Source organism: Marmota monax, unplaced genomic scaffold, assembly GCF_021218885.2.
Source record: "Marmota monax isolate L192 unplaced genomic scaffold, Marmota_monax_Labrador192_F-V1.1 WCK01_AAM20220418_F8-fsc00104, whole genome shotgun sequence".
In the NCBI taxonomy this organism is placed as follows: Eukaryota; Metazoa; Chordata; class Mammalia; order Rodentia; family Sciuridae; genus Marmota; species Marmota monax.
Genome location: NW_026693836.1, coordinates 929935 through 947412, shown reverse-complemented (window position 1 = coordinate 947412; position 17478 = coordinate 929935). Strand labels below are relative to the sequence as shown.

The window sequence follows — 17478 nt, the reverse complement described above, 5'->3', positions numbered from 1 at the left end:
TTCAGAAACAACACATCAAGATTGGTTTGACCAAACAACTTGGCAGCACCGCCTTGTGAAGGTGACACAAAAAAATGAATCATCCTAGAGCTAGCTTTAAGACAGACTCGGCAGCTGCTATCCTGGAACTTACAGCCTAGTGTGAATAAATACACTTTTCCAGACAGTTTGCTAGGGGAGTGAATATAATTATATTCTATATAGTATTAATTGCACAACCATTGGCATAGAGAAAACTAACAGCAAATATGATTTCCCACCCTCTTATTTTACCATCCAATTTGTGCATACTCTTTAATTTAGGAGAGAATGAGTGTGGGCTATTTTATGAAATTTTAAATATAATAATAACAGGAATGATGATAATAGACATCATTTCAAAGAGGTCACAGTGTACGAGTTGCTCTTCTAATTGCCTTATATAAATGAACATATTTAATTATCACAACTATTCCCTAAAATATATTCTTTAAAAGATTTAGACACTAAGGCAGAGTGAAATTATTACTGATCCAACCTCAAAAAGCGATTGAAGAGAGGAGCTGAAATTCAAACTAGGAATGTCCAGCTTCTCTGGACAATACAAAGAATTCAAGAGACAAAATGGCCTGGATTTTTCTTGTTATTTGCTTTTGCTTCTTGAATGACTTAGTCTTTTTCATTTTTAAGCTTCAAATTAATTTTTACCTTTTTATTCCCTTAATACTTCTAATACTAATTTGAGTTATTTTGTTTATTCTTACTTCTTAACTATTTCCTGCTGTATGATGTTAGATTCACAAAGGTTGGGTATTTATTCACTTTATTCATCATTTTATACCCAGCACATAGTACAGTGCTTGGGACACAGTAGGTAATCATTAAATATTTAGGAATGAGTAAGTTAAAGTAATGGATTATTAAGAGAAAATGCAACTTAATAACATATAAAGAAATAATATATCACTGAAAATTTAAGTTCTACATTACAAATTTTCATGAAGTGATAACAAATTTTGCGGCAACACAATGGGGTTGTGCCACTTACTAAGCTTTCTGTTCAGTTCAGTCCTTATAATATAGTTAAATATCAATGAACCAAGTGTTTAAAAGACAGCCAACTTAATTGCCACAATTATGTGATTTAGACGAATAATGAATGTGCTAATGATAGTATAATATTAAATATTCAATGAAGTTATCAAAAGTCAATTAAGAGATAATTGTAAATCAGTAAGCCACTGTAATGAGAAGAATCCTCCCTTTTTGGAAAGGCTGTCGATATGAAAATGGAATCCTAATTTTTTTCTTTCTACCACTTAATTTAATAATATAAAGAAGTGTGGAAAGCATTTAATTTAATTAGGTTATTGAAGTATATTAAGGCTGCTATAACAAAATACCTTAGAGTGGGGGCATTAGGGACAAAAAACGTATTTTTCACACTTCCAGAGGCTAGAAGTACAAGATCAAGGCAGCTGTTGGTTTGGTGTCTGATAAGTGCTTATTTGCTAGCTCATAGAAAGCATTTTCTAGCTGACTCCTTAGGTGGTGGAAGAGTCAAGGGAACTCTCTGGGTCCTTATTGTAAAGTCACCTATACAGTTCACAATGTATGAGCACTTATGACCTAATTACTTCTTCATGGTCCTACCTCTAATTCCTTCATATTAGAGATTGGGTTTCAACAAATGACTTTGGGAAAATTCAAACATTCAGATATTAGCATAAGTCCTGTACCAGACTGGAACATTTTCAAAAGTGATAATGCCATGAAGTTGCAAATCAAATTTTATAACTCCAAAAGTCACATCCTATTCTTGCTGGTTTAAGGAACATGTCTCAAAAATAACCCCTTCCTCATGCATTCTGAGTAAGACGATTGTTATGGTTTAGATGTGATATTCCCCCCAAAAGCTCACATAGGAGACACTGCAAGAGGAGAAAGGATTGGGTTATAGCCTTAACCTAATCAAAGAATTAATCCCTCATGGGATTAATAACTGAGTAGTAACTGGAGGCATGTGGGGTGTGGCTGAAGGAAGTGGTTCATTGAGGGCATGGCTATGGGATAGATATTGTGTATCTGAGGAGCGGAGCCTGTCTCTGTCTGTCTGCTCTCAATCATGATGTGAGCTGCTCCCCTCCACCAAACTCACTGCCTGTGATGTTCAGCCTCACCTTGAGACTGGAGGAAGGTGTCCAATTTTCTATAGATTAAAACCTCTGAAACTGTGAGTCCTCAAATAAACTTTTCCGCCTCTATAACTGTTCTAGTCAAATTCTTGAGTCACAGCAGTGGAAAAAGCTGACTAAAACAAGCATATTTTAGTAGATATATTTCTTCTAAGGCCTCCTTTTTCAACACCCCTCACTTGTTTCTGGATTTGCTTTGTTTGCCAGCTTGAAGCAGTTGGGAAATGCTACATGAATTATGAAGTAATTGTTAAGAATTAAACATAGCAGAGGTCTGATCTTCAGTATTCCAACATTGTTTTGCCTTAATATCTCTCAATAATTAAATTTTATCATTGTTTTTTCACAGAGTAGACAACAGTTTTCAATTTGAAATTTTGAGATAATTAAATGTGCCAAAAACTTGCTACTAGTATCCTCTCTTAAATAAAATTCAGAATGTGTGAATTTGAATTCCATTAGAAGTTTGGTTCCAAACTGAACATTGACTTAGACTAAATTTTTTATTTAGTGCTTAGAAGCCCTGAATGTGTTTTTCTATCATATTAATTTTAAAAAATGCTGTTGTAGAAGCTGATTAGCTTGATACTTAGCTAAGCAACTTCACTTAGGTCACGAGGATATCCTATAGAATTTTGTTTAATGAAAGAAAATTGTCGTACAAAGACATTGAAATCTGGTTGAGATGCAAAATAGCAAACACTTCTGTTCTGTGTTTTGACAAAGCACATTCTGTCCAGACACATTTCCTGTCGTTCTCTCACTAGAATCCATCAGAAAGCTCTGTAGCACAATTATTATCTGTCTAATAATATTGTTAGGTTTCAATTACTTAAAATGTCAAAATAGGCTTTACTGTATAAAATTCCATAAAACTTCAATTCTAAAAGTTTAGATATATTTACTATTAAATGTCATTTTGATATATAAAACAGGTGGCAAAGAAACAAGAAGCAAGGAATTTGATAAAAATATGTGTTCCAGATGATAAAAATTAAGCCAGCAGATTTTGTTTCTCATGATGTATTTTCAGGGCAAAGAATAAATGAAATACCTTTTTACTTTGGCAGCTTTTATTTGCATTTCCATGATGGTTTAAGATATTTAACATTTAAAAAATATGTTTATGGTGACTGGGGTATGGCTCAGGAGTAAAGCAATTGCCTCCCACATGTGAGGCACTGGGTTAGATCCTCAGCACCACATAAAAGTAAATACACAAAATTTATATAACTAGTATAACTAAAAATATTTTATTAAATAAATATATTTATGAACTACTTGAATACCCTCTTTTTTGAAGTGTCTATTCAGATCCTTCACTACTTACTAATTGTTTACTTTTGTTATTGTTAAGTTTTTGAGCTCTTCTTATATTCTGGAGATTGATCCTCTAGCAGACAAATAGCTGATAAATATTTTCTCCCATTCTATAGGTTGTCTTTTCACTTTTCTGATTGTTTCCTTTGATGTCCAAATGCTTTTTAGTTTTGTATAGTCCCATGTTTTCAATTATGGTTTTATTTCCTAGACTAACTGGAATCCCATCCAGGAAATCATTGTGGGAATAAGCTAAAGTGTTTCCTCTATGTTTCATGTAGTTGTTTCAAGGTTTTAATTTTTATATTAAAGTCTCTGATACATTTTGAGTTGGTTTTTGTAAATGATGAATTTGACTAGAATTTTGGAAGAACTGACACCAATATTCCTTAAACTATTCTATAAAATATAAAGGGATGCAACTCTTCCAAATTCTTCTATGAAATCTGTTTCCAAAAATCTAAAATTACCCTGTTCCCAAAAATCTAACAAGGACTCAACCAAAGATAAAAAACTGTTGACCAAATACCTGATGAAAATAGAAAAATCAGTTCTCAGCCATATACTTGCAATTTGAATTCACCAGCACATTAAAAATATTCACTACGTGTTCAACATCTCTAACAATCAGGGAAATGCAAATCAAAATTCACTCCAGTCAGAATGGCAGTGATCAAGAATACAAACAGTAATAAATGCTGGTGAGGTTGTGGTAGGACTGCATTCTACTACAACCACTCTGGAAAGCAGTTTGGAGATTCTTCAAAAAACTACGGATGGAACGATCCTATAACCCAGCTATCACAACCCTGGGTATTTTCACAAAGATCTAAAATTGGCATATTACAGTGGCACAGCCAGATCAATAGCTTTTATAGCAGCACAATCCATAATAACTAAGTTATGGAATCAACTAATATGCCTGTCAATAGATAATGAATTAAGGAATTTTGGCATATGCGTGTATGTATGTGTGCATAAAATCAGCCATTGAAAAAGAATAAAATTATGGCATTTTCCAGTAAAAGGATGGGAATGGAGAATATCATACTAAGTGAAATTAGCAAAAATTAGAAACTCAAAAGTTGACTATTTTCTGTCATATGCAGAAGCTAAAATAAAATAAAGGAAAGGGTAGGAGAATGAGAAGTACTGGGATGTGAATTAGAAGAATAAATATTCCTTACATCGAGTGTGTGTGTGTGTGTGTGTGTGTGTGTGTGTGTGGAGTCAAAATGGATTCTACTGTCATTTAAAATGAAAAAGAACCAATTTAAAAAAAAGATTACATAGAGAACAATAAAATACAAATTAATAGATAAGCTAAAGGAAGTTTAGTAGTCTAGAGGAAGGAGAAGGGGAGGGGGGAGGACAGGAGGGAAAGGGAGAGGGCGGGGAAAGGGGAGATCATGAACTGACATCAATTTCTGTGCATGTATGAATCTGTCAGGATGCCCAACAACTATGTATAACCATAAAGCTCTAGTAAAATAAATCAACTTGATAATTATGATATTTTTAATTTTACTCCCAATATGGAAGAATGGTTCAACATATGCAAAGCAATAGGTGTAATACAGCCCACAAGAAGAGTCAAATATAAAAAACAAAACAGCCTCTCAACATATATGAAGGAAAAAAAAGCCTTTGATAAAATTCAGCATCATTTCATAATAAAAATGTTAAAAAATCAGGAACAGAAGGATTATGTCTCAACCTTCCAATGTTATATATGACAAAACCATATCCAATACCATATCAAGTTGGGAAAAGGCATTGCATTTCCTCAAATATCAGAAATAAGATAAAGGTGTCCACTCTCAACACTCTTACACAATGCAGTACTAGAAATTTTAGCCAGGTCAGTCAAAAAGGAGAAAAAATATTAATTTCACACAAATATAAAACTAGGAAGTTAAATCATCCCCACTTTACAAAATATGATTCTATACACAGACAATCTTAAATAATTTACTAAAAATATATAGAGCTGATAAATTCATTCAAGTACCAAGATACAAAATCAACATGCAAAAGCAAATATCTTTTCTACACATCAGCAGTGGATTAATTGAGAAAAAAGTCAGGAAAGCAATCTCATTCATAACACACACACACACACACACACAAACCTAAGAGTCAACCTAACTATTTGAAAGATATATACAATAAAAGTTACACAGCATTAAAGAAAGAAATTAAAGAAGACAGTAGAATGTGAAAACACTTCCCAGGTAAATGGATGAGGGGAAATATTATTGTTAAAATACTCAAAATATCCAAAATAATCTACAGACTAAATATAGTCACCATCAAACTACCAATGACTTGCCTCAGAAAACTAGGGAAAAAATCCTAAATTCATATAGAATCACAAATATCCCAAATAGCCAAAGAAATCCCAAATGAAAGAACAATGCTGGAGACATCACAATACCTTATTTCAAAACATACTACAAATACATAGTAACAAAAATCACATAGTATTGGCATAAAAAGAAACACATAGGACAATGGAACAGATTGGAGGACTCTAGGATAAATCATGCATCTTCAGTCACTGATTCGTGACAAAGATGTGAATACCAGTCATTGGAGCAAATGGATTTAGATTAGCTAATTCTTAAAGATACTCAGAAGGAAGCAATTAATTCACAAGTCTAATATAAAGCCTTGGGTGGGCAGGGTCAGACCCCTATCACATGTACCCAGTGACTATTATCAAAGATATCTTGGTTACCTAAATATCTTCAAAATAAAGTAAAAATTATCCCATTTTCTATAAGAGATTTAGACAGAAATGTGCTTTTGTAAAATGTTTTGAAACACAAATCAAGTTTAAGACATAAATATCCAAATGTAAAAGACAATACATTAAAATATTTATGATAATAAGCACACATATAAGGCCTTGTTCTTTGGTGAATTCACTATTGTCATGACCTTGGCCCAATCCAGTAGACTTTGAAACTTTATCTCAAAGGTATGTCAGGAAACTCTGTTAGGGCTGACATATTTTTTAACCTTCCAGACACTGGAGTATAATGAAATCATGAAACTGCCTTCATTTATGACATAGCTATTGGGGGTTTGTCTTGTAGTTAAGGATCTAAAGTCTCAAACACTCTTATATACTTGCCATTGAATTCAGATGTAGACTCAAATGTAGATTTAGGCATTATATTGTAGATGATACATTTTCTACACTGGGATTCTATTGACCATAGTTTCCATGAATGATTTATCTTTTTTTGGTCAATATCTTTTATGTATTCAAGTAATAAAAATTACAAATTTGTGGTAATTTCTCTCATTGCACTTGAGGGTGACACATTGAGTACATGTTATCTGGCACCCTGGTTTTAAAACTCACTCACCTCTATCAGATAGTGACTTTGTGATTTAGAACAAAATAAAATTCCTGAGCCTTAGCTTTCAAAATTTTAAATTGGGCTTTATAATGATATCTATCAATGGGAATTTTTTCTGTTAAATATAATTAAAAATTAATAATAAAGCACTTACCACAAGGCTGGAATATTATATATATATATATATATATATATATATATATATATATATATATATTCCTTAATGCTGCCAAAATTCATGAAATCTGAAAATATGTGAATTACAAGATTATAAATACTATTTACCAAATTCCATAACATGTATTGTCATAATAGTGAAAAGCTAAATCTATTTGAATAAAACAATAAGACTATAAAGAGATTCCTGTTGTTATATTACCATTAATACTCTTGTGAATGTGTGTGTGTATGTATGTATATGTGTATGTGTATATATATCCCAGATTCTCTCATCCATCCTCATCCCTTTTTGTTTATTTATTTTTTTTTTTATTTTGAGAAAGGATCTCACTAAATTGATCAGGGTCTTTCTAAGTTGCTGAAGCTGGCTTTGAACTTGTGATTCTCCATCTTCAGCTTCCCAGCAGAATGGGATTAAAGGTATGCCTCACAATGCCTGGATATATTGTCTATATATATCTTTCCACAAATAAATTGTGTTTTATTTACATTTTTTTCACATACAGAAATCTTACTTAAGTTTTTCTTAAGCGTTAGAGAGTAACTTGCAGAAGAATACAAGTGCTGACATATTTCTTTGTGACTTTGAAAATAATTATTTAATTATATTTTAAGGAAGATAGATATTATTGCATTATATTAGATATGTCTTATATCTCTTCTAAAATTTTCTCAAAGTTTTCTGCCTTCCAGAACTTTGGCCATTTAATTCTTGTACCACAGTCCACTTATCACAAAATGGCTCATCAGGGATGTCACATATGCCCTCCTGACTCATTGTTATAAACCCTAGCATCTCCCTGTACTTCCATACATCTGGAAGTGACAAGAAATCATGTTGAATCTAACTTCCTTAATGCTGCCAAATTTCATACAATATGAAAGTATGTGTATAAGAGTATTATAAATTCTACTTATCAAATTCCATAACATGTATTATCATATGGTGAAACATTAGAGATTCCTGATGTTACATTACCATTAATACTCCTATGTACATAAAATGTAAAAGCTGCTAAAACAATTGGAAAAGGGCTATAACTCCTTGTTTGACAATAATTGCATGTCTAAAATACCCAGGAGGTTATAGTAGTGTATTGCTATCATAAATTTTAAAAATCTGCAAATTGGCTAGATACAAGTTAAATATTTGGACAAAAATTAATTGCTAAAAATTATGGAATTTTTTTAGAAATCTAATGAGTATTCTGTAGAAATTTTTTGAAAAATATTTTTAAATTCGAAGAAATATAGTAACATAAATAAAATAATCACAATATTCCACAGAAGAAAATATCAAAAGAAATATATAAATTTTATATAAAGAATATATAAATTTACTACAATTCCAACCAGAATATACATGGAAATATGACCACTTAAAAAAAGCTTAAAAATTTGAGAAGAATATTACATCCTAATCAAATTAGTAGCAATAGAGAGGAAATCCATGAACTGACCACATTTCACATTGCCCATTATAAATTTAATTTGAATTTTCATTTTAAGCCTGTTTATTTTATTTTCTCATCTGTGAAATGTCTCTCCAAAAATAAGTATTAGTTATCTTCACATTGGTTTTACAAGAACTTTTGTGTTATAATTTTAACTTCTTTTCTACATGTCTTATGCAAATATTTTTTTCTGACTATTGGAAACTTGTGATAAAATAGTACTTTATGTTAACTAAACTGACAAATTTTTTTTCAATATTTACTGCTGGAAGATTATTGGTAGAAAGGATATTCACACATTTTATGGAAATTTGAGCAGTATCAACTTATTGGAAAGTAAACTGAGAATATCTAATAAATTTACCTATATATTTCAGGTAGGTTTCTACTACTTGGAATCCATTTTATACAATCAATATTATTAATGATTTCATTATTATTATTGATCATGCTAAAGACAATAAGTCAAGAAAATTAATATAAATGGTATAAACAGGGATTGGAAAACTATGACTAGCTGACACAACCCAGAGGATCACATGCTTGTTTTTCTTCTTGTCTCCTTTTCCCTCTTTTTCTACTTCCTTTCCTCCCTCTTTCTTACCACATGCCTACCTGATTTTTTCCTTCCTTCTTCCCTGCTTTGTTTTCATTTTTATATGGAAAACCTCCCAGCTAAAACTATTTCTTATATTTTCAAATAGCTATATATTTTGGGTTGTATAAGTATTTATATATTATTTTTTTTCCTTTTAGACTCACAATGCCTAAAATATTTACTCTTATGTCCTTTCAGAAAATGTTTCCCAACCCCTGATACAGAAATCAATATAAAATTAAGGTGTTTCTCAATGGATGAGGTATATGCTAAAATGGTGAAAGAAAGTCTATCATGGAATGTGGCCATGAAATATAAGATATAAATTGATCAATAATTATGAACATAGTGCTATCTCAGAAATAATTCACCATCCTCAATAAAAAATTGCAATAATGAAAGCTTTAAGAAAATTGAGCTGTAACTTCAAAAAGTGGATACTTTGTTATTTTAACCATTTCCGAGCATATAAGTAATAAGGTTATCATAACATAAAAATAGTCCTAGTGATGAAAACTGACAAAAGTTTCATCAAAAAGGAATATTGAAGACCTGTACAAATGTAGATATCAACCTCAAATTAACTCTTATGGATTTTTAAAAATTTCTCAAGTTTACTAAAAAGTCAAGAGAGAGTTTAACTTTTGAAAATATATCTATGTAACTCATCAATTTAATAAATCAAAAGAGAGAAATTACAACTCAAATATGTGAAAGGACATTTGATGATTATAATTTATTTAGAGCTGAAAGATCAAATGTGTATGAGATGTCCCTCAAAATTTTTGTAAATGAAGGAATATTCAGAGGTAAAATAATAGCTGTTACTATTATTATGTGGCTGTGTCCTGTGTCTCTGCAGTCCCTTTCCTATCTATTTCCTTGTGGTCATGGTGTAGCAGGTTTCCTCCACTGGGCCATTCTGCCATGATGTGCTGCCTGATCTTGGATCCAGAAGGATGAAATCATTATCTACGGACAGATAACCTCTGAAACTGTGTGCCCCAAATAAACTCTTTCTCCACTAATTTGTTCTTAACAGGTGTTTTGGTCACAGCAAAGAAAAAACCTGACTCAAAAAGATGACTAAAACATATGAGGTTTCAGAGGGAAATAATATCTATTGGAAATTCACAAAAGACCACTCATATTATATTCTGGTGGGGGGGAGGGGGTAAACCTTGGCTATATTTTGCTTGTGTTCTCAGATATTGTTTGAAGCTGAATTTAAAGGTGATGGAGTAGCTAATCTGGCAATTTCAAAGCAGCAGTACATACAGTCGGTGGCATATATATTGCTGGCAGCTTTAAGCCAGGTTTACTGTGAGAATCGGGAGCAGGAAACAGTGCTAAAGGATTATAAGAATAGGCAGATTGGCTAAAATACTGCAAGTAAAGCTGAGGCCAAGGAATTTGTACTTGTTGAAGAGACTATAGATCCTAAAGATATGCTAAGTACTTTTCAGAGAGAAAATGAGAAAAATGCTTCTAGGGCATCTCAGAAATTTGGAAGACTACATCCATCACAGATTCCAAGGTATCAAAGAGAAAATTTCTTGAAGAGATAATAGGCGTGCCCTGCACACATTGGAAGGACTAAAAAATTGTTTAACCATAGTGAGCTCTGAGGGTACTCAGAGGCCATTAGAATCTCAATTTCAGAGAACACAGGTATTGTGGAAGGTGGCAACAGATGCTGGCATCATCCACGTGGTGTTGGTTCTACAGAAATTAAAGATAATAAAGTTAAGTGATCATGAAAGTTTAAACCATGATATCAGAGAAAGAACGGAGAGGCCAAGCCAAACAATGTAAAGTCAGAGCCCCCTTGGGCTGCTTCCCTGAGAATGTGACGCATGAAGCTGTGAAAGTGAAGCCAAAGTTAGAATGGAGACCCCAGGAATTAAGAGAGTAACATGTAATGTGTTCTGAGAAGAAGCTGCTGGCTGTGAAGAAAGTCAGGCTACAAGAAAGCTCATGTGCACAGCTAGCAAAGCCAAAGTGGTGGGGCTGCCTAAGCCCTTGAAAGAGCACATTTCATTGTGTATATATAACATATTTTCTTTATCTATTCATCTGTTGAAGGGCACCTAAGTTATTCCATAGCTTAGCCCACTCAAATTGAGCTTCTATAAATGTTTATACGACTGTGTCGCTTATAGTATGCTGATTTTAAGTCCTTTTTTATAGAACAAGGAGTGGAATAGCTGGGTCAAATAGAGGTTCCAATCCAAGTTGTCTGATGAATCTCCACATTGCTTTCTAAAGTGGTTGTACCAATTTGCAGTTCCACCAGCAATGGATGAGCGTAACTCTTCCCCCAGATCCTCACCAACATTTATTGTTAATTGTATTCTTGATGTGGTATATATATATATATATATATATATATATATATATATATATATACACACACACACACACACACACACACACACACACACACACAATGGAATATTATTCAACCATAAAGAAGAATGAAATTATGACATTTGCTGGAAATGGATATAACTGGAAACTGTGATGCTGAGTGAAAAATGCCGATCTCCAAATACCAAAGGCCAAATGTTCTCTCTGATATGTGGATGCTAATATAAAATAAGATGGGGCAGGGAAGAATAGAAGTTCATTGGATAAGACAAATGGGAATTAAAGAATGGGAAGGAAGATTCGAATAGGAAAGACATTAGAATGAATCAGATGTAACTTTCCTATGTTTGTATAGGAATACACAACCACTGAAACTCCACATCATGTACAACCACAAGAATGGGATTCTAATGAGAATGAGTTATACTTCATGTATGTATAAATATGTCAAAATATACTCTACTGTCATGAATATATAAAAAGAATAAATAATAAAAACAGAAAAAAAAGAGTGCATCTCTCAGTCAGGTGTCCTAGATACTGTATGTGGAGTTACTAAACCTATTTGTCTGACTGGATTTGAATCTTGTTTTGGCCCTCTTTCTTCTTTTTGTGCCCCTTTGGAATGTGAATGTTTACTCTTTACTACTACATATTGTAACTTACCTTTGATTCATATAAAGGCTTATAGCACATGTTTGCTTAAAGCGAGAGAGAGAGAGAGAGAGAGAGAGAGAGAGACACTTTGGAGTTGTACTAAAACTTTTAAGACTCTGGGAATCTCCAGGAGGAACTAAATGCATTTTGCATTTTGAGATGGGCATAGGCTTTGGCGGGTCAGGGAGGAATTTCTTGGTTTGGATATGAGGTATACCCTCAAAGCTCCTGTTAATGCAGGAATATTCTGAAGTAAAACAATTAGATTATGAAAGCTGTAACCTAATCATCTCACCCTAGTTTGAATGGAATGACTGGGTGGTAAGTACAGGTAGGTTAGGTGTAGCTGGAAGAAGTGGGTCACTGGGGGCTCCTTCCCTCTTTGTTTCCTGATCCCACCATGAGCTAAGTAGCTTTCCTCTGGCAGGCCCTTTACCCATTGGCCTTAACTTGGGCTAAATCAATGGCATCAGCCATCTATAGACTGAGACTTCTGAAAACATGAGCCCCAAATAAACTTTTGCTCCTCTAAGTTGTTCTTCTTGGGTGTTTTCATAACAGAAATGGAAAAAGCTGACTAAAATAGAAATTGGTACCAAGATTATAATTGTTGCCATTCTTAACCTGACCATATGGTTCAAAAGCCTTTTAAAATGTTTTGCAGGGGTAATTTTGAAAGTTTAGACACAAAATGTCAAAGCTTTAGGATGTTGTCAGCAGAGTTTAATGGGCAATTCTGGTGGGAGCTCAGAAAGCCAGGAATATAAATGGTGCTCGTGAAGTTTTGGAGGGAAATAAAGACTATATTGAGAATTAGACTATGGGCCACTCACATCATATTCTGGCAAAGAACTTGGCTACATTTTGCCATATCCCAAGACTTTGTATGAGACTAAGCTTGAAGGTTATATGCTAATTAATCTGACTAAAATGGTAGCACAGTTTTGCATGTTAAATTGTTGAGAAATACATAATTACCAATAAATATGGTATTTCATCTCTGATATGGTTTGGATGTGACATGTCTCCCAAAAGTTCATGTGTGAGAATGCAAGAAGGTTCAAATGAAAAATCATTGGGTTGTGAGTGTCTTAACCTAACCAGTGAATTAATCCTGTAATGGGATTAACTGAGTGGTAACTAAAGTGTTAGGGTGTTGATGGAGAACTTGGGCATTGGGGGGCATGGCTTTGGGGTATATATTTTTATCTGGCAAGTGGAGACCTCTTTCTCCGCTTTCAGATCATCATGTGAGCTGCTTTCCTCCGCCACACTTTTCTGCCGTGATGTTCAGCCTCACCTTGAGCCCTAAGGAATGGTGCCTACTGTCTATGGATTGAGACTTCTGAAACAGTGAGCCCCCGGATCAATGTAAGTTAACATGTCAGATGTGGATGGATGGATCTCACAAACCCTGGGTGCATTTTTGGTATGCATGTGTAGTTTTCAGCTGGCTATAGTTTTCAGGATTCACTTAGTGTTTCTCTAGGTCACTACACATAAATAAACACAACATTTTCTTTATACTGTCTTTACAATATCAAATGCTTTGTAATAAATTTTCATTTTCAAAACAAATGTTATGGCAGAACTGCCTCTACTGTAATTGATTACATGCTTAAAAATAAAGATTAAAATTCAGAGATTAGAAAGCTGTGAAGTATTTAAAGATCATTTATTCTAATTCAAGTCCTCATATGACAATGCCATAGGTTGGACATGAAGTGTTCCCTAAAAGCTTCTGTTAATACAAGAATATTCAGAGGTGGAATGTTTAGAATGTGAAAGCTGAAACCTAATCAGCCCATCCTATTTGAATGGATTGAATGGGTGGTAACCATAGGCAGGTGGGGTGTGACTAGAGTAAGTGGATCACTCAGAGCATGTCCTTGAGAGGTGCATTTTTCCTGCAGTGCCTTACCCTCTCTCTGCTTCCTGAATCCACCATGAGCTAAGCAATTTTTCTTCTCTGAAGCCTTCTACCATGATGTGCTGCTGCACCTTGGTCCTGGAGCAATGAATACAGCTATCTATGGACTAAGATCTCAAACTGTGAGCCACATATGTACTATTCCTCCTTTAAGTTGTTCTTGTTGGGTGTTTTGGTGAGACAGATGTAAAAAAGCTGACTAAAAGAGATGATATCTTAATATGTTAAACAATGTATACCCAAACTTAAAATGTTATTTAAAGGAGAAACATTATGATAAATTATTGATTTTATTGATTGAACTCCCCCACCAAAATAGTACCAAATCACACCAATATCACTTGGGTTTTGCAGACATTATAGATAGCTGCTATTAGCTGATTATATATAGGCCCTATTTCTATTATGTCTATTATCTCATCCAATTATAATAATTGTTTTCCTTCCTTGTAACATGTACAGTACATAGAGGTGGGACATTGTGCTGGACACATTCTTAAGGAGTCACACCTGGTAAACTTCAATGAGTTACACACTTTTATTATCCCTCCAGTCTTGCTTCTAACCAACAGAATATGTCAAGTCACTTATAGTGTGCCATTTCCATGAACAGGTTGTATTATATGATAAAGGTGATGGGGAATTATTTTGTGTGTGTGCGGAAGTACAGCATACATCTTTAATAATGATTATAATCCAAACAAAAGTAATTCTTATGACCCAGGATATAAAGTCAACATTACATGTTACAACAACACCTTAAACCATCAATATCATGTTGTCACACATCATATCTCTACATAAAGACGAGTGCACTTCCTTTCAGCTAGAAATAGACAATCTCATGTCAACGACTCCCCTAGGAGTAGTTAGAAAAACAAACTGTGGACCCTACTAATTCCAATAAGCATCTGGCTTTCCATGGAGATCTATTCAAAGACTTGAACAGATCAAGAGATGGAGCAAGCTGAGTAGTGAAACAAGAGAGCCATGTATGTAGCCAGCAGAGTCACAACAGAATTTGTGCTTCCTTGAGTGTATTTTCAAAAATTGAATCAAACAAAATGTGGGGCAGGTCACTGTGGTGATACTCCTTAATGAAAATACACTATTTAGAGCATGCAGGAGAGAAAATTGGAATTATTAGCAGCTTTTAATATATGAAGTAACAAATATAATTTTTTAAATACATATTACATAATGTGAGAAATACAAGGATTTGACAGAAATAGAGGACTGTGAGTTTTTGGAGCTTCACACATTTGGGGGCTTGAAATTAAATGTTTCAAGTTCTATCATGAGTAGATTAGGAATAAAATAAAGGTTAAGGTCCTGGTCAGGGTGACTGCTATCTTGAGCAAGTCCCTCAGTCCATAGGTCCTATTTCTCAACTACAACTCAAGTTTCCCCCAGCCCCAGTCCATTGCAACAGTTGGTGACTAGCCCCAGTGCTGTATTCCTCCACAGGACAGGTCTTCAGAGCCAGGGAAAGTGTTCTGCACCCAGTGTGATCCCCAGGAGGCCGGAAGCAAGAACACTCTGAACTGTGGTTCTCCCTCCATTTTCCTTCCCATTCTTCTAATATTACTTTCTCAACAAATAGAAAAATAGGTTATGAGTAGGCTTAGTGGGCAATAAATATACATAAAGCAGACACTTAAAATATATCTCTGAATAATTTAGCTCCATACACTTGTTACTGTTCTGCCTTCTTCAGGTTTTAAAGATAAAGACTTAAAACCCTGAGGCTCAAATTAATTTATAACATAGGATGCTTTCGAAGTGTTACTACAATAAACACACAGGAATGCCAGGAGAATAAGCAGCTCTAGCATTAGACAGATTCTGAAGCATCATCTTTAAAGGGGACTTGTCCCCTGTCATCCTGAGCAGTCAGTCTTGCTGATGGCTCCACAGAGCCCCAGAGGGCAGGTTGTGGAGCTTTCACACCAATACCTTCGGAAGTCACCTGGCCGCATACCAGTCCACAACTCCTAAAGTAACATGCAGCCAATTCTGTCTGAGGTTTGAAAGTGTGAGGTTAAATGGAAAGAAGCTATAGTTTTCCTTGCCACAACCATTCATTCATTCATCACTATATTATCATACAACATGAAAATAAATTATCCCTTCAGCACTATACCTAACTGTGGAAAGAAAATGCCTTTCAAGACAGGTATGTTGAAAGTAAGGTATTCTAAGAGTTGAATAAGGAACATCTGAGAATGAGCCAGAGCCCCAATGTGATTAGCCAAACAACACAGTTCAAAACCTTCTCTGTGCTTCTTATGCAGATTAGTTACAATTATTAGGTCACTACTTCCAAAAGAACTACTAAAACTATTATTAAAAACTTTTTCTCACAAACAGAAATGCACTGCAAATCATATATTACACACAGGATTGTCAGAAGCTAAGCACATTAAGACCTTGAAGACTCTGGAAGCTCCAGAACAGAGACCCTAAGGCCATGCCTGTGGCCACTCCAGCCAACATGCCCAGTGCCAGGTCACTGTTGTTTTCTCGATTCAGTTCATGAATGATGACTTGTATAGCAGATTGTTGTGCATCAAGTCCTGCGTATGGGAACTGGTAGGGCACAGAGTCTGCCTGGACTTTGGCAACATAGACAACCTGAGTTCTTGACGGGTAGGCACCACTGTATGAACAATAGCCATATGCAGTTGGTTCAGTATAGACTGTGTATGGAGAGGGTGAAACAGCCATGACTATCTTCTCTGAGCCAATGTAAACTATATTTGTTCTGGGTTCTTGGAGTGCAAATTTCCAGGCCAAACAGTCATCTGTGCTTTCTGCACAAAGACTGATAGTTTTCTCATCTCGGCAAACAATCTGCAGCATACAGGCTTTGGGCTTCCCATCTGGAGGCTGAATATCCTGACACTCATGCCCTGTGCAGATATTAATGCATTCCACCCGAATATAGACCTTTTCCTCAATAAATTACTGAGTCTGGCCATCATAATAGATCAGGTGACCATCTGACCACAGGTCAAACCCATACTTCTTCCAATAATTCAAAATAGTACTTTGTCACAGCAACCATCCACTCTTCACAAATGCCATCTCTTCATCTGTGAATGCTTGGGCTGTGGGTGAGAATCATGCTAGTAGCCCAAGGACGCTGCTAGATTCTTGGGCTCTGACCACGGCAATTCTTACATAAGGCTTCATCTTAGCTAGAGAGAGTTCCTTTTATAGGACCTAAAGAAGCAAATGACCACATTGTGAACTGCTCATTAAAAAGGATAGAACAGGGAATTTGTCCTATGTGACCTCTTGGGCCTGCAGACTAGTCAACAACCAGTCAGAACTGATGGAGTTCTGACTATAGACTGCACAGCTTCAAGGCACTGAATGGGTTTGTAATCTAAGAAATTTTGGAAGCAGATTCTTTTATAGG

The 17478-nt window shown here is 34.6% G+C and overlaps 1 pseudogene; it reads right to left on the bottom strand.

The window, feature by feature from the left end:
- Window positions 1-16516: 16516 nt before the first annotated feature.
- On the bottom strand, window positions 16517-17141 carry LOC124105269 (pleckstrin homology domain-containing family B member 2-like; annotated as a pseudogene).
- Between the last annotated feature and the right edge of the window lie 337 nt (window positions 17142-17478).